This window comes from Tribolium castaneum, chromosome 10 (genome assembly GCF_031307605.1).
Source record: "Tribolium castaneum strain GA2 chromosome 10, icTriCast1.1, whole genome shotgun sequence".
Taxonomy (NCBI): Eukaryota; Metazoa; Arthropoda; class Insecta; order Coleoptera; family Tenebrionidae; genus Tribolium; species Tribolium castaneum.
Window position 1 is genome coordinate 44,730 of NC_087403.1, and position 26,338 is coordinate 71,067.

Consider the following 26,338-nt stretch of genomic DNA (forward strand, 5'->3'; position numbering starts at 1 on the left):
GCGCCATTTTTTTTATTTATTTACCCATTAATTGCACGTGTCCGCGCCATTTAAAATTTTGTTACCGATTCAGTGTGATTTTTTAGGTTGGCATTACTTTTTAAACACGTAACCGCGCCATTTTTGTTTAATTTAATTATCGGCTTATCGTGATTTTTAGGTTAGAAATTGTTTTTTAAACACGTGTTCGCGCCATTTTTTTTATTTATTTGCCAATTAAGTGCACGTGTCCGCTCCATTTAAAATTTTGTTACCGATTTAGTGCGATTTTTTAGGTTGGCATTACTTTTTAAACACGTAACCGCGCCATTTTTGTTTAATTTAATTACCGGCTTATCGTGATTTTTAGGTTAGAAATTGTTTTTTAAACACGTGTTCGCGCCATTTTTTTAATTTATTTACCGATTAAGTGCACGTGTCCGCTCCATTTAAAATTTTGTTACCGATTTAGTGCGATTTTTTAGGTTGGCATTACTTTTTAAAGACGTAACCGCGCCATTTTTGTTTAATTTAATTACCGGCTTATCGTGATTTTTAGGTTAGAAATTGTTTTTTAAACACGTGTTCGCGCCATTTTTTTAATTTATTTACCGATTAAGTGCACGTGTCCGCTCCATTTAAAATTTTGTTACCGATTTAGTGCGATTTTTTAGGTTGGCATTACTTTTTAAAGACGTAACCGCGCCATTTTTGTTTAATTTAATTACCGGCTTAGCGTGATTTTTAGGTTAGAAATTGTTTTTTAAACAAGTATTCGCGCCATTTTTTTTTATTTATTTACCGATTAAGTGCACGTGTCCGCGCCACTTTTAAATTTTGTAACCAATTTTGTGCGATTTTTTAGGTTGGCATTACTTTTTAAACACGTAACTGCGCCATTTTTTTAATTTAGTTACCTGTTTAGCGTGATTTTTAGGTTAGAAATTGTTTTTTAAACACGTGTTTGCGCCAATTTTTTAATTTATTTACCGATTAAGTGCACGTGTCCGCTCCATTTAAAATTTTGTTACCGATTTAGTGCGATTTTTTAGGTTGGCATTACTTTTTAAAGACGTAACCGCGCCATTTTTGTTTAATTTAATTACCGGCTTATCGTGATTTTTAGGTTAGAAATTGTTTTTTAAACACGTGTTCGCGCCATTTTTTTAATTTATTTACCGATTAAGTGCACGTGTCCGCTCCATTTAAAATTTTGTTACCGATTTAGTGCGATTTTTTAGGTTGGCATTACTTTTTAAAGACGTAACCGCGCCATTTTTGTTTAATTTAATTACCGGCTTAGCGTGATTTTTAGGTTAGAAATTGTTTTTTAAACAAGTATTCGCGCCATTTTTTTTTATTTATTTACCGATTAAGTGCACGTGTCCGCGCCATTTTTAAATTTTGTAACCAATTTTGTGCGATTTTTTAGGTTGGCATTACTTTTTAAACACGTAACTGCGCCATTTTTTTAATTTAGTTACCTGTTTAGCGTGATTTTTAGGTTAGAAATTGTTTTTTAAACACGTGTTTGCGCCAATTTTTTAATTTATTTACCGATTAAGTGCACGTGTCCGCTCCATTTGAAATTTTGTTACCGATTTAGTGCGATTTTTTAGGTTGGCATTACTTTTTAAACACGTAACCGCGCCATTTTTGTTTAATTTAATTACCGGCTTATCGTGATTTTTAGGTTAGAAATTGTTTTTTAAACACGTGTTCGCGCCATTTTTTTAATTTATTTACCGATTAAGTGCACGTGTCCGCTCCATTTAAAATTTTGTTACCGATTTAGTGCGATTTTTTAGGTTGGCATTACTTTTTAAAGACGTAACCGCGCCATTTTTGTTTAATTTAATTACCGGCTTATCGTGATTTTTAGGTTAGAAATTGTTTTTTAAACACGTGTTCGCGCCATTTTTTTTATTTATTTACCGATTAAGTGCACGTGTCCGCTCCATTTAAAATTTTGTTACCGATTTAGTGCGATTTTTTAGGTTGGCATTACTTTTTAAACACGTAACCGCGCCATTTTTGTTTAATTTAATTACCGGCTTATCGTGATTTTTAGGTTAAAAATTGTTTTTTAAACACGTGTTCGCGCCATTTTTTTTATTTATTTGCCAATTAAGTGCACGTGTCCGCGCCATTTAAAATTTTGTTACCGATTTAGTGCGATTTTTTAGGTTGGCATTACTTTTTAAACACGTAACCGCGCCATTTTTTAATTTAGTTACCTGTTTAGCGTGATTTTTAGGTTAGAAATTGTTTTTTAAACAAGTGTTCGCGCCATTTTTTTTATTTATTTGCCAATTAAGTGCACGTGTCCGCGCCATTTAAAATTTTGTTACCGATTTAGTGCGATTTTTTAGGTTGGTATTACTTTTTAAACACGTAACCGCGCCATTTTTGTTTAATTTAATTACCGGCTTATCGTGATTTTTAGGTTAAAAATTGTTTTTTAAACACGTGTTCGCGCCATTTTTTTTATTTATTTGCCAATTAAGTGCACGTGTCCGCGCCATTTAAAATTTTGTTACCGATTTAGTGCGATTTTTTAGGTTGGCATTACTTTTTAAACACGTAACCGCGCCATTTTTTAATTTAGTTACCTGTTTAGCGTGATTTTTAGGTTAAAAATTGTTTTTTAAACACGTGTTCGCGCCATTTTTTTTATTTATTTGCCAATTAAGTGCACGTGTCCGCGCCATTTAAAATTTTGTTACCGATTTAGTGCGATTTTTTAGGTTGGCATTACTTTTTAAACACGTAACCGCGCCATTTTTTAATTTAGTTACCTGTTTAGCGTGATTTTTAGGTTAGAAATTGTTTTTTAAACAAGTGTTCGCGCCATTTTTTTTATTTATTTGCCAATTAAGTGCACGTGTCCGCGCCATTTAAAATTTTGTTACCGATTTAGTGCAATTTTTTGGGTTGGCATTACTTTTTAAACACGTAACCGCGCCATTTTTGTATAATTTAATTACCGGCTTATCGTGATTTTTAGGTTAGAAATTGTTTTTTAAACACGTGTTCGCGCCATTTTTTTTATTTATTTACCCATTAATTGCACGTGTCCGCGCCATTTAAAATTTTGTTACCGATTTAGTGCAATTTTTTGGGTTGGCATTACTTTTTAAACACGTAACCGCGCCATTTTTGTATAATTTAATTACCGGCTTATCGTGATTTTTAGGTTAGAAATTGTTTTTTAAACACGTGTTTGCGCCATTTTTTTTATTTATTTACCCATTAATTGCACGTGTCCGCGCCATTTAAAATTTTGTTACCGATTCAGTGTGATTTTTTAGGTTGGCATTACTTTTTAAACACGTGTTCGCGCCATTTTTTTTATTTATTTACCCATTAATTGCACGTGTCCGCGCCATTTAAAATTTTGTTACCGATTCAGTGTGATTTTTTGGGTTGGCATTACTTTTTAAACACGTAACCGCGCCATTTTTGTTTAATTTAATTACCGGCTTATCGTGATTTTTAGGTTAGAAATTGTTTTTTAAACACGTGTTCGCGCCATTTTTTTAATTTATTTACCGATTAAGTGCACGTGTCCGCTCCATTTAAAATTTTGTTACCGATTTAGTGCGATTTTTTAGGTTGGCATTACTTTTTAAAGACGTAACCGCGCCATTTTTGTTTAATTTAATTACCGGCTTATCGTGATTTTTAGGTTAGAAATTGTTTTTTAAACACGTGTTCGCGCCATTTTTTTAATTTATTTACCGATTAAGTGCACGTGTCCGCTCCATTTAAAATTTTGTTACCGATTTAGTGCGATTTTTTAGGTTGGCATTACTTTTTAAAGACGTAACCGCGCCATTTTTGTTTAATTTAATTACCGGCTTAGCGTGATTTTTAGGTTAGAAATTGTTTTTTAAACAAGTATTCGCGCCATTTTTTTTTATTTATTTACCGATTAAGTGCACGTGTCCGCGCCATTTTTAAATTTTGTAACCAATTTTGTGCGATTTTTTAGGTTGGCATTACTTTTTAAACACGTAACTGCGCCATTTTTTTAATTTAGTTACCTGTTTAGCGTGATTTTTAGGTTAGAAATTGTTTTTTAAACACGTGTTTGCGCCAATTTTTTAATTTATTTACCGATTAAGTGCACGTGTCCGCTCCATTTGAAATTTTGTTACCGATTTAGTGCGATTTTTTAGGTTGGCATTACTTTTTAAACACGTAACCGCGCCATTTTTGTTTAATTTAATTACCGGCTTATCGTGATTTTTAGGTTAGAAATTGTTTTTTAAACACGTGTTCGCGCCATTTTTTTAATTTATTTACCGATTAAGTGCACGTGTCCGCTCCATTTAAAATTTTGTTACCGATTTAGTGCGATTTTTTAGGTTGGCATTACTTTTTAAACACGTAACCGCGCCATTTTTGTTTAATTTAATTACCGGCTTATCGTGATTTTTAGGTTAGAAATTGTTTTTTAAACACGTGTTCGCGCCATTTTTTTTATTTATTTACCGATTAAGTGCACGTGTCCGCTCCATTTAAAATTTTGTTACCGATTTAGTGCGATTTTTTAGGTTGGCATTACTTTTTAAACACGTAACCGCGCCATTTTTGTTTAATTTAATTACCGGCTTATCGTGATTTTTAGGTTAAAAATTGTTTTTTAAACACGTGTTCGCGCCATTTTTTTTATTTATTTGCCAATTAAGTGCACGTGTCCGCGCCATTTAAAATTTTGTTACCGATTTAGTGCGATTTTTTAGGTTGGCATTACTTTTTAAACACGTAACCGCGCCATTTTTTAATTTAGTTACCTGTTTAGCGTGATTTTTAGGTTAGAAATTGTTTTTTAAACAAGTGTTCGCGCCATTTTTTTTATTTATTTGCCAATTAAGTGCACGTGTCCGCGCCATTTAAAATTTTGTTACCGATTTAGTGCGATTTTTTAGGTTGGTATTACTTTTTAAACACGTAACCGCGCCATTTTTGTTTAATTTAATTACCGGCTTATCGTGATTTTTAGGTTAAAAATTGTTTTTTAAACACGTGTTCGCGCCATTTTTTTTATTTATTTGCCAATTAAGTGCACGTGTCCGCGCCATTTAAAATTTTGTTACCGATTTAGTGCGATTTTTTAGGTTGGCATTACTTTTTAAACACGTAACCGCGCCATTTTTTAATTTAGTTACCTGTTTAGCGTGATTTTTAGGTTAAAAATTGTTTTTTAAACACGTGTTCGCGCCATTTTTTTTATTTATTTGCCAATTAAGTGCACGTGTCCGCGCCATTTAAAATTTTGTTACCGATTTAGTGCGATTTTTTAGGTTGGCATTACTTTTTAAACACGTAACCGCGCCATTTTTTAATTTAGTTACCTGTTTAGCGTGATTTTTAGGTTAGAAATTGTTTTTTAAACAAGTGTTCGCGCCATTTTTTTTATTTATTTGCCAATTAAGTGCACGTGTCCGCGCCATTTAAAATTTTGTTACCGATTTAGTGCAATTTTTTGGGTTGGCATTACTTTTTAAACACGTAACCGCGCCATTTTTGTATAATTTAATTACCGGCTTATCGTGATTTTTAGGTTAGAAATTGTTTTTTAAACACGTGTTCGCGCCATTTTTTTTATTTATTTACCCATTAATTGCACGTGTCCGCGCCATTTAAAATTTTGTTACCGATTTAGTGCAATTTTTTGGGTTGGCATTACTTTTTAAACACGTAACCGCGCCATTTTTGTATAATTTAATTACCGGCTTATCGTGATTTTTAGGTTAGAAATTGTTTTTTAAACACGTGTTTGCGCCATTTTTTTTATTTATTTACCCATTAATTGCACGTGTCCGCGCCATTTAAAATTTTGTTACCGATTCAGTGTGATTTTTTAGGTTGGCATTACTTTTTAAACACGTGTTCGCGCCATTTTTTTTATTTATTTACCCATTAATTGCACGTGTCCGCGCCATTTAAAATTTTGTTACCGATTCAGTGTGATTTTTTGGGTTGGCATTACTTTTTAAACACGTAACCGCGCCATTTTTGTTTAATTTAATTACCGGCTTATCGTGATTTTTAGGTTAGAAATTGTTTTTTAAACACGTGTTCGCGCCATTTTTTTTATTTATTTACCGATTAAGTGCACGTGTCCGCTCCATTTAAAATTTTGTTACCGATTTAGTGCGATTTTTTAGGTTGGCATTACTTTTTAAACACGTAACCGCGCCATTTTTGTTTAATTTAATTACCGGCTTATCGTGATTTTTAGGTTAGAAATTGTTTTTTAAACACGTGTTCGCGCCATTTTTTTTATTTATTTACCGATTAAGTGCACGTGTCCGCTCCATTTAAAATTTTGTTACCGATTTAGTGCGATTTTTTAGGTTGGCATTACTTTTTAAACACGTAACCGCGCCATTTTTGTTTAATTTAATTACCGGCTTATCGTGATTTTTAGGTTAAAAATTGTTTTTTAAACACGTGTTCGCGCCATTTTTTTTATTTATTTGCCAATTAAGTGCACGTGTCCGCGCCATTTAAAATTTTGTTACCGATTTAGTGCGATTTTTTAGGTTGGCATTACTTTTTAAACACGTAACCGCGCCATTTTTTAATTTAGTTACCTGTTTAGCGTGATTTTTAGGTTAGAAATTGTTTTTTAAACAAGTGTTCGCGCCATTTTTTTTATTTATTTGCCAATTAAGTGCACGTGTCCGCGCCATTTAAAATTTTGTTACCGATTTAGTGCGATTTTTTAGGTTGGTATTACTTTTTAAACACGTAACCGCGCCATTTTTGTTTAATTTAATTACCGGCTTATCGTGATTTTTAGGTTAAAAATTGTTTTTTAAACACGTGTTCGCGCCATTTTTTTTATTTATTTGCCAATTAAGTGCACGTGTCCGCGCCATTTAAAATTTTGTTACCGATTTAGTGCGATTTTTTAGGTTGGCATTACTTTTTAAACACGTAACCGCGCCATTTTTTAATTTAGTTACCTGTTTAGCGTGATTTTTAGGTTAAAAATTGTTTTTTAAACACGTGTTCGCGCCATTTTTTTTATTTATTTGCCAATTAAGTGCACGTGTCCGCGCCATTTAAAATTTTGTTACCGATTCAGTGTGATTTTTTAGGTTGGCATTACTTTTTAAACACGTAACCGCGCCATTTTTGTTTAATTTAATTACCGGCTTATCGTGATTTTTAGGTTAGAAATTGTTTTTTAAACACGTGTTCGCGCCATTTTTTTTATTTATTTGCCAATTAAGTGCACGTGTCCGCTCTATTTAAAATTTTGTTACCGATTTAGTGCGATTTTTTAGGTTGGTATTACTTTTTAAACACGTAACCGCGCCATTTTTGTTTAATTTAATTACCGGCTTATCGTGATTTTTAGGTTAGAAATTGTTTTTTAAACACGTGTTCGCGCCATTTTTTTTATTTATTTACCCATTAATTGCACGTGTCCGCGCCATTTAAAATTTTGTTACCGATTCAGTGTGATTTTTTAGGTTGGCATTACTTTTTAAACACGTAACCGCGCCATTTTTGTTTAATTTAATTACCGGCTTATCGTGATTTTTAGGTTAGAAATTGTTTTTTAAACACGTGTTCGCGCCATTTTTTTTATTTATTTGCCAATTAAGTGCACGTGTCCGCTCCATTTAAAATTTTGTTACCGATTTAGTGCGATTTTTTAGGTTGGCATTACTTTTTAAACACGTAACCGCGCCATTTTTGTTTAATTTAATTACCGGCTTATCGTGATTTTTAGGTTAGAAATTGTTTTTTAAACACGTGTTTGCGCCATTTTTTTTATTTATTTACCCATTAATTGCACGTGTCCGCGCCATTTAAAATTTTGTTACCGATTCAGTGTGATTTTTTAGGTTGGCATTACTTTTTAAACACGTAACCGCGCCATTTTTGTTTAATTTAATTACCGGCTTATCGTGATTTTTAGGTTAGAAATTGTTTTTTAAACACGTGTTCGCGCCATTTTTTTAATTTATTTACCGATTAAGTGCACGTGTCCGCTCCATTTAAAATTTTGTTACCGATTTAGTGCGATTTTTTAGGTTGGCATTACTTTTTAAAGACGTAACCGCGCCATTTTTGTTTAATTTAATTACCGGCTTAGCGTGATTTTTAGGTTAGAAATTGTTTTTTAAACAAGTATTCGCGCCATTTTTTTTTATTTATTTACCGATTAAGTGCACGTGTCCGCGCCATTTTTAAATTTTGTAACCAATTTTGTGCGATTTTTTAGGTTGGCATTACTTTTTAAACACGTAACTGCGCCATTTTTTTAATTTAGTTACCTGTTTAGCGTGATTTTTAGGTTAGAAATTGTTTTTTAAACACGTGTTTGCGCCAATTTTTTAATTTATTTACCGATTAAGTGCACGTGTCCGCTCCATTTGAAATTTTGTTACCGATTTAGTGCGATTTTTTAGGTTGGCATTACTTTTTAAACACGTAACCGCGCCATTTTTGTTTAATTTAATTACCGGCTTATCGTGATTTTTAGGTTAGAAATTGTTTTTTAAACACGTGTTCGCGCCATTTTTTTAATTTATTTACCGATTAAGTGCACGTGTCCGCTCCATTTAAAATTTTGTTACCGATTTAGTGCGATTTTTTAGGTTGGCATTACTTTTTAAACACGTAACCGCGCCATTTTTGTTTAATTTAATTACCGGCTTATCGTGATTTTTAGGTTAGAAATTGTTTTTTAAACACGTGTTCGCGCCATTTTTTTTATTTATTTACCGATTAAGTGCACGTGTCCGCTCCATTTAAAATTTTGTTACCGATTTAGTGCGATTTTTTAGGTTGGCATTACTTTTTAAACACGTAACCGCGCCATTTTTGTTTAATTTAATTACCGGCTTATCGTGATTTTTAGGTTAAAAATTGTTTTTTAAACACGTGTTCGCGCCATTTTTTTTATTTATTTGCCAATTAAGTGCACGTGTCCGCGCCATTTAAAATTTTGTTACCGATTTAGTGCGATTTTTTAGGTTGGCATTACTTTTTAAACACGTAAGCGCGCCATTTTTTAATTTAGTTACCTGTTTAGCGTGATTTTTAGGTTAGAAATTGTTTTTTAAACACGTGTTCGCGCCATTTTTTTTATTTATTTGCCAATTAAGTGCACGTGTCCGCGCCATTTAAAATTTTGTTACCGATTCAGTGTGATTTTTTAGGTTGGCATTACTTTTTAAACACGTAACCGCGCCATTTTTGTTTAATTTAATTACAGGCTTATCGTGATTTTTAGGTTAGAAATTGTTTTTTAAACACGTGTTCGCGCCATTTTTTTAATTTATTTACCGATTAAGTGCACGTGTCCGCGCCATTTAAAATTTTGTTACCGATTTAGTGCGATTTTTTAGGTTGGCATTACTTTTTAAACACGTAACCGCGCCATTTTTGTTTAATTTAATTACCGGCTTATCGTGATTTTTAGGTTAGAAATTGTTTTTTAAACACGTGTTCGCGCCATTTTTTTTATTTATTTGCCAATTAAGTGCACGTGTCCGCGCCATTTAAAATTTTGTTACCGATTTAGTGCGATTTTTTAGGTTGGTATTACTTTTTAAACACGTAACCGCGCCATTTTTGTTTAATTTAATTACCGGCTTAGCGTGATTTTTAGGTTAGAAATTGTTTTTTAAACACGTGTTCGCGCCATTTTTTTTATTTATTTGCCAATTAAGTGCACGTGTCCGCGCCATTTAAAATTTTGTTACCGATTCAGTGTGATTTTTTAGGTTGGCATTACTTTTTAAACACGTAACCGCGCCATTTTTGTTTAATTTAATTACCGGCTTATCGTGATTTTTAGGTTAGAAATTGTTTTTTAAACACGTGTTCGCGCCATTTTTTTTATTTATTTGCCAATTAAGTGCACGTGTCCGCGCCATTTAAAATTTTGTTACCGATTTAGTGCGATTTTTTAGGTTGGCATTACTTTTTAAACACGTAACCGCGCCATTTTTGTTTAATTTAATTACCGGCTTATCGTGATTTTTAGGTTAGAAATTGTTTTTTAAACACGTATTCGCGCCATTTTTTTTATTTATTTGCCAATTAAGTGCACGTGTCCGCGCCATTTAAAATTTTGTTACCGATTTAGTGCGATTTTTTAGGTTGGTATTACTTTTTAAACACGTAACCGCGCCATTTTTGTTTAATTTAATTACCGGCTTATCGTGATTTTTAGGTTAGAAATTGTTTTTTAAACACGTGTTCGCGCCATTTTTTTTATTTATTTGCCAATTAAGTGCACGTGTCCGCGCCATTTAAAATTTTGTTACCGATTTAGTGCGATTTTTTAGGTTGGCATTACTTTTTAAACACGTAACCGCGCCATTTTTGTTTAATTTAATTACCGGCTTATCGTGATTTTTAGGTTAGAAATTGTTTTTTAAACACGTGTTCGCGCCATTTTTTTAATTTATTTACCGATTAAGTGCACGTGTCCGCTCCATTTAAAATTTTGTTACCGATTTAGTGCGATTTTTTAGGTTGGCATTACTTTTTAAACACGTAACCGCGCCATTTTTGTTTAATTTAATTACCGGCTTATCGTGATTTTTAGGTTAGAAATTGTTTTTTAAACACGTGTTCGCGCCATTTTTTTAATTTATTTACCGATTAAGTGCACGTGTCCGCTCCATTTAAAATTTTGTTACCGATTTAGTGCGATTTTTTAGGTTGGCATTACTTTTTAAACACGTAACCGCGCCATTTTTGTTTAATTTAATTACCGGCTTATCGTGATTTTTAGGTTAGAAATTGTTTTTTAAACACGTGTTCGCGCCATTTTTTTAATTTATTTACCGATAAAGTGCACGTGTCCGCGCCATTTAAAATTTTGTTACCGATTTAGTGCGATTTTTTAGGTTGGTATTACTTTTTAAACACGTAACCGCGCCATTTTTGTTTAATTTAATTACCGGCTTATCGTGATTTTTAGGTTAGAAATTGTTTTTTAAACACGTGTTCGCGCCATTTTTTTTATTTATTTGCCAATTAAGTGCACGTGTCCGCGCCATTTAAAATTTTGTTACCGATTTTGTGCGATTTTTTAGGTTGGCATTACTTTTTAAACACGTAACCGCGCCATTTTTGTTTAATTTAATTACCGGCTTATCGTGATTTTTAGGTTAGAAATTGTTTTTTAAACACGTGTTCGCGCCATTTTTTTAATTTATTTACCGATTAAGTGCACGTGTCCGCGCCATTTAAAATTTTGTTACCGATTTAGTGCGATTTTTTAGGTTGGTATTACTTTTTAAACACGTAACCGCGCCATTTTTGTTTAATTTAATTACCGGCTTATCGTGATTTTTAGGTTAGAAATTGTTTTTTAAACACGTGTTCGCGCCATTTTTTTTATTTATTTGCCAATTAAGTGCACGTGTCCGCGCCATTTAAAATTTTGTTACCGATTTTGTGCGATTTTTTAGGTTGGCATTACTTTTTAAACACGTAACTGCGCCATTTTTTTAATTTAGTTACCTGTTTAGCGTGATTTTTAGGTTAGAAATTGTTTTTTAAACACGTGTTCGCGCCATTTTTTTAATTTATTTGCCAATTAAGTGCACGTGTCCGCGCCATTTAAAATTTTGTTACCGATTTAGTGCGATTTTTTAGGTTGGCATTACTTTTTAAACACGTAACCGCGCCATTTTTGTTTAATTTAATTACCGGCTTATCGTGATTTTTAGGTTAGAAATTGTTTTTTAAACACGTGTTCGCGCCATTTTTTTAATTTATTTACCGATTAAGTGCACGTGTCCGCTCCATTTAAAATTTTGTTACCGATTTAGTGCGATTTTTTAGGTTGGCATTACTTTTTAAACACGTAACCGCGCCATTTTTGTTTAATTTAATTACCGGCTTATCGTGATTTTTAGGTTAGAAATTGTTTTTTAAACACGTGTTCGCGCCATTTTTTTTAATTTATTTACCGATTAAGTGCACGTGTCCGCGCCATTTAAAATTTTGTTACCGATTTAGTGCGATTTTTTAGGTTGGTATTACTTTTTAAACACGTAACCGCGCCATTTTTGTTTAATTTAATTACCGGCTTATCGTGATTTTTAGGTTAGAAATTGTTTTTTAAACACGTGTTCGCGCCATTTTTTTTATTTATTTGCCAATTAAGTGCACGTGTCCGCGCCATTTAAAATTTTGTTACCGATTTAGTGCGATTTTTTAGGTTGGCATTACTTTTTAAACACGTAACCGCGCCATTTTTGTTTAATTTAATTACCGGCTTATCGTGATTTTTAGGTTAGAAATTGTTTTTTAAACACGTGTTCGCGCCATTTTTTTAATTTATTTACCGATTAAGTGCACGTGTCCGCTCCATTTAAAATTTTGTTACCGATTTTGTGCGATTTTTTAGGTTGGCATTACTTTTTAAACACGTAACCGCGCCATTTTTTTTAGTTCGTAATGGTTGACATCACGTATTCACAAACCTTTTAAATCCGATTTAAAATAATTTGATTTAGCGCGATTTTTTTTAAACACTTTAATTGTAGTACATTATTTTCCACTTACCTTTTTCTTCTATTTTTTTTTTAGCTCAAAAATGCCCATAATTTATTGAACTTACATTTGCCCCCCAATAAAAGACACATTTCTTTAGCGTTTATTAAAAAAAACATAATCAATCACACAAATATAACAACGTTTAATGATAATTATTGTCAGTTAAAAAATAATCTCTGAAGAACCAGACGAAGAACGCCTTTGAAATCCTCCGAATCCTGCAGGCCCGCCGCAACCAGGCCGTAATAAATCCCTAATAAAAAAACATATAATAAATGCATAAAAAGTAAGTTTAAAACTTACAACACAGACACTAGCTTTTGAGCTCTCAAAATTCATAACTCCAAGTGGAAATTGCAATGGTTAGCACATTTGACGACCTAAGACGATTATTAATTTTACTTCAGCAACTTTAGATTTACTCACTGTTTAATGCAATCTTTGCATTCGTGTTGGGCAACCCTTGAAGGTGGAAGCAAAACATGTGATAAGAATTTCTAAGAAACAAAGAAATTATTTATGATTAATATAAATAAAAATAATAAGAGCTGCATTTACAATCGTCGGATAAATTTACTTATTTATAAAAAAAAATTTAACATTTATTCATATTACACGATACCACGATTAACAGACTTAACCGAAATTTATACGAGAATTGTAAAAGCTGCTTTTGGAGGGATTGACTCTATTTGTCAATGTAAATAAAAAATTTAGATAAAGCGTCTAAAAATTCCCCTATGAAGGTTAAAATTATACACACACCAAAAATGGAAAAACAAATAAACCAAACCTAAGATTAATGTTACAAAATAAAACAAAAATATTTTCTGTACCCAAAATTACAAACCCAAAACCTCGGCTAATAAAAAAATAATATACTAAAACCCGGTTTAAAAAAGACTGAATTAAAAATTAATTCACCAATCAATTTGATCACGTGATCAGCAGTTTGACTGCAATTGGGTTAATGTAAACCGACCTTTATTATATTATAAAAAAAAGTTAGAATTAATTTAAATTTACCTACCTGATAAAGGAAAGTATGTACTTATAACAAGACTCGAGCTTTACATTAAATAAAATCCGCTACCGAAATCAGCCACCAAATTCATTAAATTAACAAAAAAAAAAATATTGACAAAAAATCGCTTAAAGTGGAAATAAATGGGAAAGCAATTGCTGACTGTGATAATGTGACACCGTTAAAAAAAACAAAGAGAAAAAACTATAAACGCGCATTACCCATAAAATATTTTATTCTCAGTCCAAATAATTCTTGCTGGTGCCATAATCGACTAAATGGGCCAGTTGGTGATTTTAAATTAACCCACACTGTTCCATCGAAAACAAATGGTCTCGTGGCACAGTGCAGATACCACCAGGAAAAGGAAACAGTGTGATGATTATAATAAAAGACGGGAACGCCACTCAAACTCATGGCAAATGGGAGAAAAGCAGAGGCGGACGCGATGAAATTCACTGATCTAATTATGATTCTTGGGTGACCTGAACAATTCTCTTAAATAAACAGGCAATGATTAATTTCCTTTTCCGACCATTTTTTTATTCTTTTTATTTTTGTTATTTTTTTTATTTTTTTTGTTATTTTTTTTTATTTTTTTGATATTTTTTTTTATTTTTTTGTGTATTTTTTGTGTTTTTTTTAATGAATGCAAAGCCATCCTAGAAAATGCCTGTATTTAGTGTACAATTTTTTGCTCGCAGCTTCTCCTCTACATATCTAGGATATGTATTTGCACGACAGCTAATACCGTTTATAGGTATGTGTCTATCGAGGAGCATCAGCACGACTAACACACTCAAATTAATGAGATCGAGTCTTTATTCGATTTTACTACGAGCTTAGTACACCATTGATACATTAACAAATCTAGGGGTTTGCTATTTTTTTTTTTTTGATCAATTTTGTTAAAATTTAGTCATAGGAAAATAATCAGTGCCCACTTATTCAAGAGAATCATATTCACCCACTTTTAAGAAATCATAATTAGATCAGTCAATTCCATCGAATCCAAATTTTTTTTTATTATTTCCTCCACTTTTCCCCCAACATGCCATGAGTTGGAGCGACGTTCACTTACGTCTTTTATTATAATCATCAGATAGTTTCCTTTTCCCAATGGTTCAGCACCATGCTACGAGACCATTTGTTTTCGATGTGACAATGTGAATTAATTCAAAATCCCCGGTTGGCCCAGTAGGCGATGGTGACGCAAGCAAAAAATTACTTGGAGTGAGGAAAATATCTCATAAGTAAAATTGCATTCATAGCTTTTTCTTCAATGAATTGGAAACAAATTGAATGACTACAGTCAGTCAGCATCAGCGGTTACATCTATTCCCATTTGAAGCAATAATATGACGGAAAAGAAAAAAAAGAAAAAAAAGACGAGGAAAAAGGAAAGAAAGAGAAGAAAAGATAGAGTGAAGAATAAAGTAAATTAAAGCAAGAAAAGAAAAGACGCGTAAAAATTATGAATTTTGTTGGCTACTTTCGGTAGTGGTGAAAAAAACGTTACATCAGAACACGAATTCCGTACATACTTCCCTTTTTTATTAGAGATGTGCTTATCAATACGTATTTATACCAAACTGCAGGACGATATGAATGTTAATTTAAAAATAAAAGACAAAATAATTGCAGTAAATAAATTTAAATCGTTAAGCACACCTCTATTAAGATGATACTGATGTTTAAATAGCATCAAAGAGTCTTTTTAAAATAATGTATTGATACAGAACGTCTCAAAATAAGGATGGAAATTAATAAAATTAATATCAAGCCAATGATGCTACAAAAACAGCAGCAGCCAAGCCAAAAAGATTAAAACGAATTAATTATTTTCGGTTCACTTTCATAAAAAATATTGTGGTGCAAAAAGCGTACTCTTGGCTTTTATGTATTATATAAGTTGTCATGGTAACAGATTAGTCATTTACATCGTAATGGTTTTTTACGAAAGTGGACCGAAAGAACAAATTCAAATTCTGAAATAAAATAATTCGTTTTCATTCGAATTTGTTTAAATTTAAACTTAAACTGATTCGCGCTTCGAATTAAATTAAAAATGGAAACAAATTATTCTTTAATTCGGAATTAAAATTTAAATCATTTGCTGTAAACCGGCCTTTAATTACTGAATCAACTGAATCGTAAAACGTGAAACGAAACGAATTAAAATAATTCTGAATTAAATTTAAATCGCTTGCTGTAAACCGGTCCGTGATTACAATTAAATTGTTTCAAGTACTTAAATACATTTGATTTAAATTCAAAATTAAAATTTAATAAATGAATTAAACCGGCCGTGAAAGTGCAGTCAAGTTCAAGATTAATTTGTCTCATTTCGAAATTAAAGTTCATTTTCATTTGAATTTGTTTAAATTTAAAATTAAACGGATTCGCGCTTCGAATTGAATTAAAAACGAAAAGAAATTATTCTTTAATTCGTAATTAAAATTTAAATCGCTTACTGTAAACCGGCCCTTAATTGCAATCAAATTATTTCAAGTACTTGAATAAATTTCATTTAAATTCAAAATTAAAATTTAATAAATAAAGTTAAAATGCATTTAAGTTCAAGATTAATTTGTCTCATTTCGAAATTAAAGTTCATTTTCATTTGAATTTGTTTAAATTTAAAATTAAACGGATTCGCGCTTCGAATTGAATTAAAAACGAAAAGAAATTATTCTTTAATTCGTAATTAAAATTTAAATCGCTTACTGTAAACCGGCCCTTAATTGCAATCAAATTATTTCAAGTACTTGAATAAATTTCATTTAAATTCAAAATTAAAATTTAATAAATAAAGTTAAAGTGCATTCAAGTTCAAGATTAATTTGTCTCATTTCGAAATTAAAGTTCATTTTCATTTGAATTTGTTTAAATTTAAAATTAAACGGATTCGCGCTTCGAATTGAATTAAAAACGAAAAGAAATTATTCTTTAATTCGTAATTAAAATTTAAATCGCTTACTGTAAACCGGCCCTTAATTGCAATCAAATTATTTCAAGTACTTGAATAAATTTCATTTAAATTCAAAATTAAAATTTAATAAATAAAGTTAAAGTGCATTCAAGTTCAAGATTAATTTGTCTCATTTCGAAATTAAAGTTCATTTTCATTTGAATTTGTTTAAATTTAAAATTAAACGGATTCGCGCTTCGAATTGAATTAAAAACGAAAAGAAATTATTCTTTAATTCGTAATTAAAATTTAAATCGCTTACTGTAAACCGGCCCTTAATTGCAATCAAATTATTTCAAGCACTTGAATAAATTTCATTTAAATTCAAAATTAAAATTTAATAAATAAAGTTAAAATGCATTTAAGTTCAAGATTAATTTGTCTCATTTCGAAATTAAAGTTCATTTTCATTTGAATTTGTTTAAATTTAAAATTAAACGGATTCGCGCTTCGAATTGAATTAAAAACGAAAAGAAATTATTCTTTAATTCGTAATTAAAATTTAAATCGCTTACTGTAAACCGGCCTTAATTGCAATCAAATTATTTCAAGTACTTGAATAAATTTCATTTAAATTCAAAATTAAAATTTAATAATTAAATTAAACCGGCCGTGAAAGTGCATTCAAGTTCAATATTAATTTGTCTCATTTCGAAATTAAAGTTCATTTTCATTTGAATTTGTTTAAACTTAAAATTAAACGGATTCGCGCTTCGAATTGAATTAAAAACGAAAAGAAATTATTCTTTAATTCGTAATTAAAATTTAAATCGCTTACTGTAAACCGGCCCTTAATTGCAATCAAATTATTTCAAGCACTTGAATAAATTTCATTTAAATTCAAAATTAAAATTTAATAAATAAAGTTAAAGTGCATTCAAGTTCAAGATTAATTTGTCTCATTTCGAAATTAAAGTTCATTTTCATTTGAATTTGTTTAAATTTAAAATTAAACGGATTCGCGCTTCGAATTGAATTAAAAACGAAAAGAAATTATTCTTTAATTCGTAATTAAAATTTAAATCGCTTACTGTAAACCGGCCCTTAATTGCAATCAAATTATTTCAAGTACTTGAATAAATTTCATTTAAATTCAAAATTAAAATTTAATAAATAAAGTTAAAGTGCATTCAAGTTCAAGATTAATTTGTCTCATTTCGAAATTAAAGTTCATTTTCATTTGAATTTGTTTAAACTTAAAATTAAACGGATTCGCGCTTCGAATTGAATTAAAAACGAAAAGAAATTATTCTTTAATTCGTAATTAAAATTTAAATCGCTTACTGTAAACCGGCCCTTAATTGCAATCAAATTATTTCAAGTACTTGAATAAATTTCATTTAAATTCAAAATTAAAATTTAATAAATAAAGTTAAAATGCATTTAAGTTCAAGATTAATTTGTCTCATTTCGAAATTAAAGTTCATTTTCATTTGAATTTGTTTAAATTTAAAATTAAACGGATTCGCGCTTCGAATTGAATTAAAAACGAAAAGAAATTATTCTTTAATTCGTAATTAAAATTTAAATCGCTTACTGTAAACCGGCCCTTAATTGCAATCAAATTATTTCAAGTACTTGAATAAATTTCATTTAAATTCAAAATTAAAATTTAATAAATAAAGTTAAAGTGCATTCAAGTTCAAGATTAATTTGTCTCATTTCGAAATTAAAGTTCATTTTCATTTGAATTTGTTTAAACTTAAAATTAAACGGATTCGCGCTTCGAATTGAATTAAAAACGAAAAGAAATTATTCTTTAATTCGTAATTAAAATTTAAATCGCTTACTGTAAACCGGCCCTTAATTGCAATCAAATTATTTCAAGCACTTGAATAAATTTCATTTAAATTCAAAATTAAAATTTAATAAATAAAGTTAAAATGCATTTAAGTTCAAGATTAATTTGTCTCATTTCGAAATTAAAGTTCATTTTCATTTGAATTTGTTTAAATTTAAAATTAAACGGATTCGCGCTTCGAATTGAATTAAAAACGAAAAGAAATTATTCTTTAATTCGTAATTAAAATTTAAATCGCTTACTGTAAACCGGCCTTAATTGCAATCAAATTATTTCAAGTACTTGAATAAATTTCATTTAAATTCAAAATTAAAATTTAATAATTAAATTAAACCGGCCGTGAAAGTGCATTCAAGTTCAATATTAATTTGTCTCATTTCGAAATTAAAGTTCATTTTCATTTGAATTTGTTTAAACTTAAAATTAAACGGATTCGCGCTTCGAATTGAATTAAAAACGAAAAGAAATTATTCTTTAATTCGTAATTAAAATTTAAATCGCTTACTGTAAACCGGCCTTAATTGCAATCAAATTATTTCAAGTACTTGAATAAATTTCATTTAAATTCAAAATTAAAATTTAATAATTAAATTAAACCGGCCGTGAAAGTGCATTCAAGTTCAATATTAATTTGTCTCATTTCGAAATTAAAGTTCATTTTCATTTGAATTTGTTTAAACTTAAAATTAAACGGATTCGCGCTTCGAATTGAATTAAAAACGAAAACAAATTATTCTTTAATTCGTAATTAAAATTTAAATCGCTTACTGTAAACCGGCCCTTAATTGCAATCAAATTATTTCAAGCACTTGAATAAATTTCATTTAAATTCAAAATTAAAATTTAATAAATAAAGTTAAAATGCATTTAAGTTCAAGATTAATTTGTCTCATTTCGAAATTAAAGTTCATTTTCATTTGAATTTGTTTAAATTTAAAATTAAACGGATTCGCGCTTCGAATTGAATTAAAAACGAAAAGAAATTATTCTTTAATTCGTAATTAAAATTTAAATCGCTTACTGTAAACCGGCCCTTAATTGCAATCAAATTATTTCAAGTACTTGAATAAATTTCATTTAAATTCAAAATTAAAATTTAATAATTAAATTAAACCGGCCGTGAAAGTGCATTCAAGTTCAAGATTAATTTGTCTCATTTCGAAATTAAAATTCATTTTCATTTGAATTTGCTTAAATTTAAAATTAAACGGATTCGCGCTTCGAATTGAATTAAAAACGAAAACAAATTATTCTTTAATTCGTAATTAAAATTTAAATCGCTTACTGTAAACTGGCCTTAATTGCAATCAAATTATTTCAAGTACTTGAATAAATTTCATTTAAATTCAAAATTAAAATTTAATAAATAAATTAAACCGGCCGTGAAAGTGCATTCAAATTCAAGGTTAATTTGTCTCACTTCGAAATTAAAGTTCATTTTCATTTGAATTTGCTTAAATTTAAAATTAAACGGATTCGCGCTTCGAATTGAATTAAAAACGAAAAGAAATTATTCTTTAATTCGTAATTAAAATTTAAATCGCTTACTGTAAACCGGCCTTAATTGCAATCAAATTATTTCAAGTACTTGAATAAATTTCATTTAAATTCAAAATTAAAATTTAATAATTAAATTAAACCGGCCGTGAAAGTGCATTCAAGTTCAAGGTTAATTTGTCTCATTTCGAAATTAAAGTTCGTTTTCATTTGAATTTGTTTAAATTTAAAATTAAACGGATTCGCGCTTCGAATTGAATTAAAAACGAAAAAAAATTATTCTTTAATTCGTAATTAAAATTTAAATCGCTTACTGTAAACCGGCCCTTAATTGCAATCAAATTATTTCAAGTACTTGAATAAATTTCATTTAAATTCAAAATTAAAATTTAATAATTAAATTAAACCGGCCGTGAAAGTGCATTCAAGTTCAATATTAATTTGTCTCATTTCGAAATTAAAGTTCATTTTCATTTGAATTTGTTTAAACTTAAAATTAAACGGATTCGCGCTTCGAATTGAATTAAAAACGAATAGAAATTATTCTTTAATTCGTAATTAAAATTTAAATCGCTTACTGTAAACCGGCCTTAATTGCAATTAAATTATTTCAAGTACTTGAATAAATTTCATTTAAATTCAAAATTAAAATTTAATAATTAAATTAAACCGGCCGTGAAAGTGCATTCAAGTTCAAGGTTAATTTGTCTCATTTCGAAATTAAAGTTCGTTTTCATTTGAATTTGTTTAAATTTAAAATTAAACGGATTCGCGCTTCGAATTGAATTAAAAACGAAAACAAATTATTCTTTAATTCGTAATTAAAATTTAAATCGCTTACTGTAAACCGGCCTTAATTGCAATCAAATTATTTCAAGTACTTGAATAAATTTCATTTAAATTCAAAATTAAAATTTAATAAATAAATTAAACCGGCCGTGAAAGTGCATTCAAATTCAAGGTTAATTTGTCTCACTTCGAAATTAAAGTTCATTTTCATTTGAATTTGCTTAAATTTAAAATTAAACGGATTCGCGCTTCGAATTATTAAAAACGAAAAGAAATTATTCTTTAATTCGTAATTAAAATTTAAATCGCTTACTGTAAACCGGCCCTTAATTGCAATCAAATTATTTCAAGTACTTGAATAAATTTCATTTAAATTCAAAATTAAAATTTAATAATTAAATTAAACCGGCCGTGAAAGTGCATTCAAGTTCAATATTAATTTGTCTCATTTCGAAATTAAAGTTCATTTTCATTTGAATTTGTTTAAACTTAAAATTAAACGGATTCGCGCTTCGAATTGAATTAAAAACGAATAGAAATTATTCTTTAATTCGTAATTAAAATTTAAATCGCTTACTGTAAACCGGCCCTTAATTGCAATCAAATTATTTCAAGTACTTGAATAAATTTCATTTAAATTCAAAATTAAAATTTAATAATTAAATTAAACCGGCCGTGAAAGTGCATTCAAGTTCAAGGTTAATTTGTCTCATTTCGAAATTAAAGTTCGTTTTCATTTGAATTTGTTTAAATTTAAAATTAAACGGATTCGCGCTTCGAATTGAATTAAAAACGAAAAAAAATTATTCTTTAATTCGTAATTAAAATTTAAATCGCTTACTGTAAACCGGCCCTTAATTGCAATCAAATTATTTCAAGTACTTGAATAAATTTCATTTAAATTCAAAATTAAAATTTAATAATTAAATTAAACCGGCCGTGAAAGTGCATTCAAGTTCAATATTAATTTGTCTCATTTCGAAATTAAAGTTCATTTTCATTTGAATTTGTTTAAACTTAAAATTAAACGGATTCGCGCTTCGAATTGAATTAAAAACGAATAGAAATTATTCTTTAATTCGTAATTAAAATTTAAATCGCTTACTGTAAACCGGCCTTAATTGCAATTAAATTATTTCAAGTACTTGAATAAATTTCATTTAAATTCAAAATTAAAATTTAATAATTAAATTAAACCGGCCGTGAAAGTGCATTCAAGTTCAAGGTTAATTTGTCTCATTTCGAAATTAAAGTTCGTTTTCATTTGAATTTGTTTAAATTTAAAATTAAACGGATTCGCGCTTCGAATTGAATTAAAAACGAAAACAAATTATTCTTTAATTCGTAATTAAAATTTAAATCGCTTACTGTAAACCGGCCTTAATTGCAATCAAATTATTTCAAGTACTTGAATAAATTTCATTTAAATTCAAAATTAAAATTTAATAAATAAATTAAACCGGCCGTGAAAGTGCATTCAAATTCAAGGTTAATTTGTCTCACTTCGAAATTAAAGTTCGTTTTCATTTGAATTTGTTTAAATTTAAAATTAAACGGATTCGCGCTTCGAATTGAATTAAAAACGAAAAAAAATTATTCTTTAATTCGTAATTAAAATTTAAATCGCTTACTGTAAACCGGCCCTTAATTGCAATCAAATTATTTCAAGTACTTGAATAAATTTCATTTAAATTCAAAATTAAAATTTAATAATTAAATTAAACCGGCCGTGAAAGTGCATTCAAGTTCAATATTAATTTGTCTCATTTCGAAATTAAAGTTCATTTTCATTTGAATTTGTTTAAACTTAAAATTAAACGGATTCGCGCTTCGAATTGAATTAAAAACGAATAGAAATTATTCTTTAATTCGTAATTAAAATTTAAATCGCTTACTGTAAACCGGCCCTTAATTGCAATCAAATTATTTCAAGTACTTGAATAAATTTCATTTAAATTCAAAATTAAAATTTAATAAACAAATTAAACCGGCCGTGAAAGTGCATTCAAGTTCAATATTAATTTGTCTCATTTCGAAATTAAAGTTCATTTTCATTTGAATTTGTTTAAACTTAAAATTAAACGGATTCGCGCTTCGAATTGAATTAAAAACGAATAGAAATTATTCTTTAATTCGTAATTAAAATTTAAATCATTTACTGTAAACCGGCCCTTAATTGCAATCAAATTATTTCAAGTACTTGAATAAATTTCATTTAAATTCAAAATTAAAATTTAATAAATAAATTAAACCGGCCGTGAAAGTGCATTCAAGTTCAAGATTAATTTGTCTCATTTCGAAATTAAAGTTCGTTTTCATTTGAATTTGCTTAAATTTAAAATTAAACGGATTCGCGCTTCGAATTGAATTAAAAACGAAAACAAATTATTCTTTAATTCGTAATTAAAATTTAAATCGCTTACTGTAAACCGGCCTTAATTGCAATCAAATTATTTCAAGTACTTGAATAAATTTCATTTAAATTCAAAATTAAAATTTAATAAATAAATTAAACCGGCCGTGAAAGTGCATTCAAATTCAAGGTTAATTTGTCTCACTTCGAAATTAAAGTTCATTTTCATTTGAATTTGCTTAAATTTAAAATTAAACGGATTCGCGCTTCGAATTGAATTAAAAACGAAAAGAAATTATTCTTTAATTCGTAATTAAAATTTAAATCGCTTACTGTAAACCGGCCCTTAATTGCAATCAAATTATTTCAAGTACTTGAATAAATTTCATTTAAATTCAAAATTAAAATTTAATAATTAAATTAAACCGGCCGTGAAAGTGCATTCAAGTTCAAGATTAATTTGTCTCATTTCGAAATTAAAATTCATTTTCATTTGAATTTGCTTAAATTTAAAATTAAACGGATTCGCGCTTCGAATTGAATTAAAAACGAAAACAAATTATTCTTTAATTCGTAATTAAAATTTAAATCGCTTACTGTAAACCGGCCTTAATTGCAATCAAATTATTTCAAGTACTTGAATAAATTTCATTTAAATTCAAAATTAAAATTTAATAAATAAATTAAACCGGCCGTGAAAGTGCATTCAAATTCAAGGTTAATTTGTCTCACTTCGAAATTAAAGTTCATTTTCATTTGAATTTGCTTAAATTTAAAATTAAACGGATTCGCGCTTCGAATTGAATTAAAAACGAAAAGAAATTATTCTTTAATTCGTAATTAAAATTTAAATCGCTTACTGTAAACCGGCCTTAATTGCAATCAAATTATTTCAAGTACTTGAATAAATTTCATTTAAATTCAAAATTAAAATTTAATAATTAAATTAAACCGGCCGTGAAAGTGCATTCAAGTTCAATATTAATTTGTCTCATTTCGAAATTAAAGTTCATTTTCATTTGAATTTGTTTAAACTTAAAATTAAACGGATTCGCGCTTCGAATTGAATTAAAAACGAAAAAAAATTATTCTTTAATTCGTAATTAAAATTTAAATCGCTTACTGTAAACCGGCCCTTAATTGCAATCAAATTATTTCAAGTACTTGAATAAATTTCATTTAAATTCAAAATTAAAATTTAATAATTAAATTAAACCGGCCGTGAAAGTGCATTCAAGTTCAATATTAATTTGTCTCATTTCGAAATTAAAGTTCATTTTCATTTGAATTTGTTTAAACTTAAAATTAAACGGATTCGCGCTTCGAATTGAATTAAAAACGAATAGAAATTATTCTTTAATTCGTAATTAAAATTTAAATCGCTTACTGTAAACCGGCCTTAATTGCAATTAAATTATTTCAAGTACTTGAATAAATTTCATTTAAATTCAAAATTAAAATTTAATAATTAAATTAAACCGGCCGTGAAAGTGCATTCAAGTTCAAGGTTAATTTGTCTCATTTCGAAATTAAAGTTCGTTTTCATTTGAATTTGTTTAAATTTAAAATTAAACGGATTCGCGCTTCGAATTGAATTAAAAACGAAAACAAATTATTCTTTAATTCGTAATTAAAATTTAAATCGCTTACTGTAAACCGGCCTTAATTGCAATCAAATTATTTCAAGTACTTGAATAAATTTCATTTAAATTCAAAATTAAAATTTAATAAATAAATTAAACCGGCCGTGAAAGTGCATTCAAATTCAAGGTTAATTTGTCTCACTTCGAAATTAAAGTTCATTTTCATTTGAATTTGCTTAAATTTAAAATTAAACGGATTCGCGCTTCGAATTATTAAAAACGAAAAGAAATTATTCTTTAATTCGTAATTAAAATTTAAATCGCTTACTGTAAACCGGCCCTTAATTGCAATCAAATTATTTCAAGTACTTGAATAAATTTCATTTAAATTCAAAATTAAAATTTAATAATTAAATTAAACCGGCCGTGAAAGTGCATTCAAGTTCAATATTAATTTGTCTCATTTCGAAATTAAAGTTCATTTTCATTTGAATTTGTTTAAACTTAAAATTAAACGGATTCGCGCTTCGAATTGAATTAAAAACGAATAGAAATTATTCTTTAATTCGTAATTAAAATTTAAATCGCTTACTGTAAACCGGCCCTTAATTGCAATCAAATTATTTCAAGTACTTGAATAAATTTCATTTAAATTCAAAATTAAAATTTAATAAATAAATTAAACCGGCCGTGAAAGTGCATTCAAGTTCAAGATTAATTTGTCTCATTTCGAAATTAAAGTTCGTTTTCATTTGAATTTGTTTCAATTTAAAATTAAACGAATTCGCGCTTCGAATTGAATTGAAAACGAAAACAAATTAACCGGCCCTTGACTGCATTGAAATTATTTCGAATACTTGAATAAATTTTATTTACGTTCAAAATTAAAATTTAACAAATGAATTAAACCGGCCGCTAGATTGTCTCGTTTCAAAATTAAAGTTTAATTCGCGCCCCAATTTAATAAAAGTGTACTTGCGGTTAAATCGTCCCTTGTACAAAATATCCTTAAAATTTCACAGCACAGCACAGCACAGAATCACTTTAATTAATTCGTGTCGCGGTCGCGGTTTAATAATTTATTTAATAATTTAACAAACAAGACGCACGCACAGACACACGTCCGACCGCTCCGGCCGCCGCCCGAAAACTGCCGCTCTCACGCAACAGTTGACGTACCTGTCAAAAAAAGTACACGTGTTCGGATAAATTTGCACCGTTTACGAGGGCGCCTCAAAAATTTCACTGTCCGCCACTAAATTTAATCCACTTTAAAAATAGAAAATTAGATTTTTTTCAAACAGCTTGGACACACTGCGTGTAACAAAGGTGTTGAGAATATAAAAATGTCCTGTAAACCACTTATTCACCCCAAAGCCAGAATTTTTATAACTTTTAGAACGCCCCCGTATTGAAAAATCAATAATCGGACGACATTTGTGACGTTTGTGACGTTTTAGTGGAAACAAAGTCTGCCAACTTTAAAACACTTTATATGAGGGCGCCCCAAAAATTATTGTCCCCGCCATTAATTTTATTTTATTTTAAAAATCGTAATTTAATTTTTTTTCAAACAGCCCTCTAACACGTGGACACAGTGAGTGTTGAGACTAGAAAAATTGTCCTGCAAGCCACTTGTACACCACAAAGTTATGATTTCAATCATTTTTAAAACTGCCCCCGTATTTGTGGTTCGAGAAAATCAATAATCTGGTGACGTATTTAGTGGAAATCAAGTGCGCCAACACTAAATCTTTGTATACGAGGGTGGTTTGAAATTATATACGAG

The 26,338-nt window shown here is 29.2% G+C and overlaps 1 long non-coding RNA gene across 1 annotated transcript; it reads right to left on the reverse strand.

Annotated features, from left to right (window-relative positions):
- Window positions 1–12,619: 12,619 nt before the first annotated feature.
- LOC135267255 (uncharacterized) lies at window positions 12,620–25,718 on the reverse strand. The gene is made up of 4 exons (XR_010335647.1): window positions 25,529–25,718; window positions 12,958–13,028; window positions 12,835–12,911; window positions 12,620–12,784 (listed from the first exon to the last, which is right to left on the reverse strand). It is a non-coding gene; the product is annotated as an uncharacterized LOC135267255 (long non-coding RNA).
- Window positions 25,719–26,338: the final 620 nt, after the last annotated feature.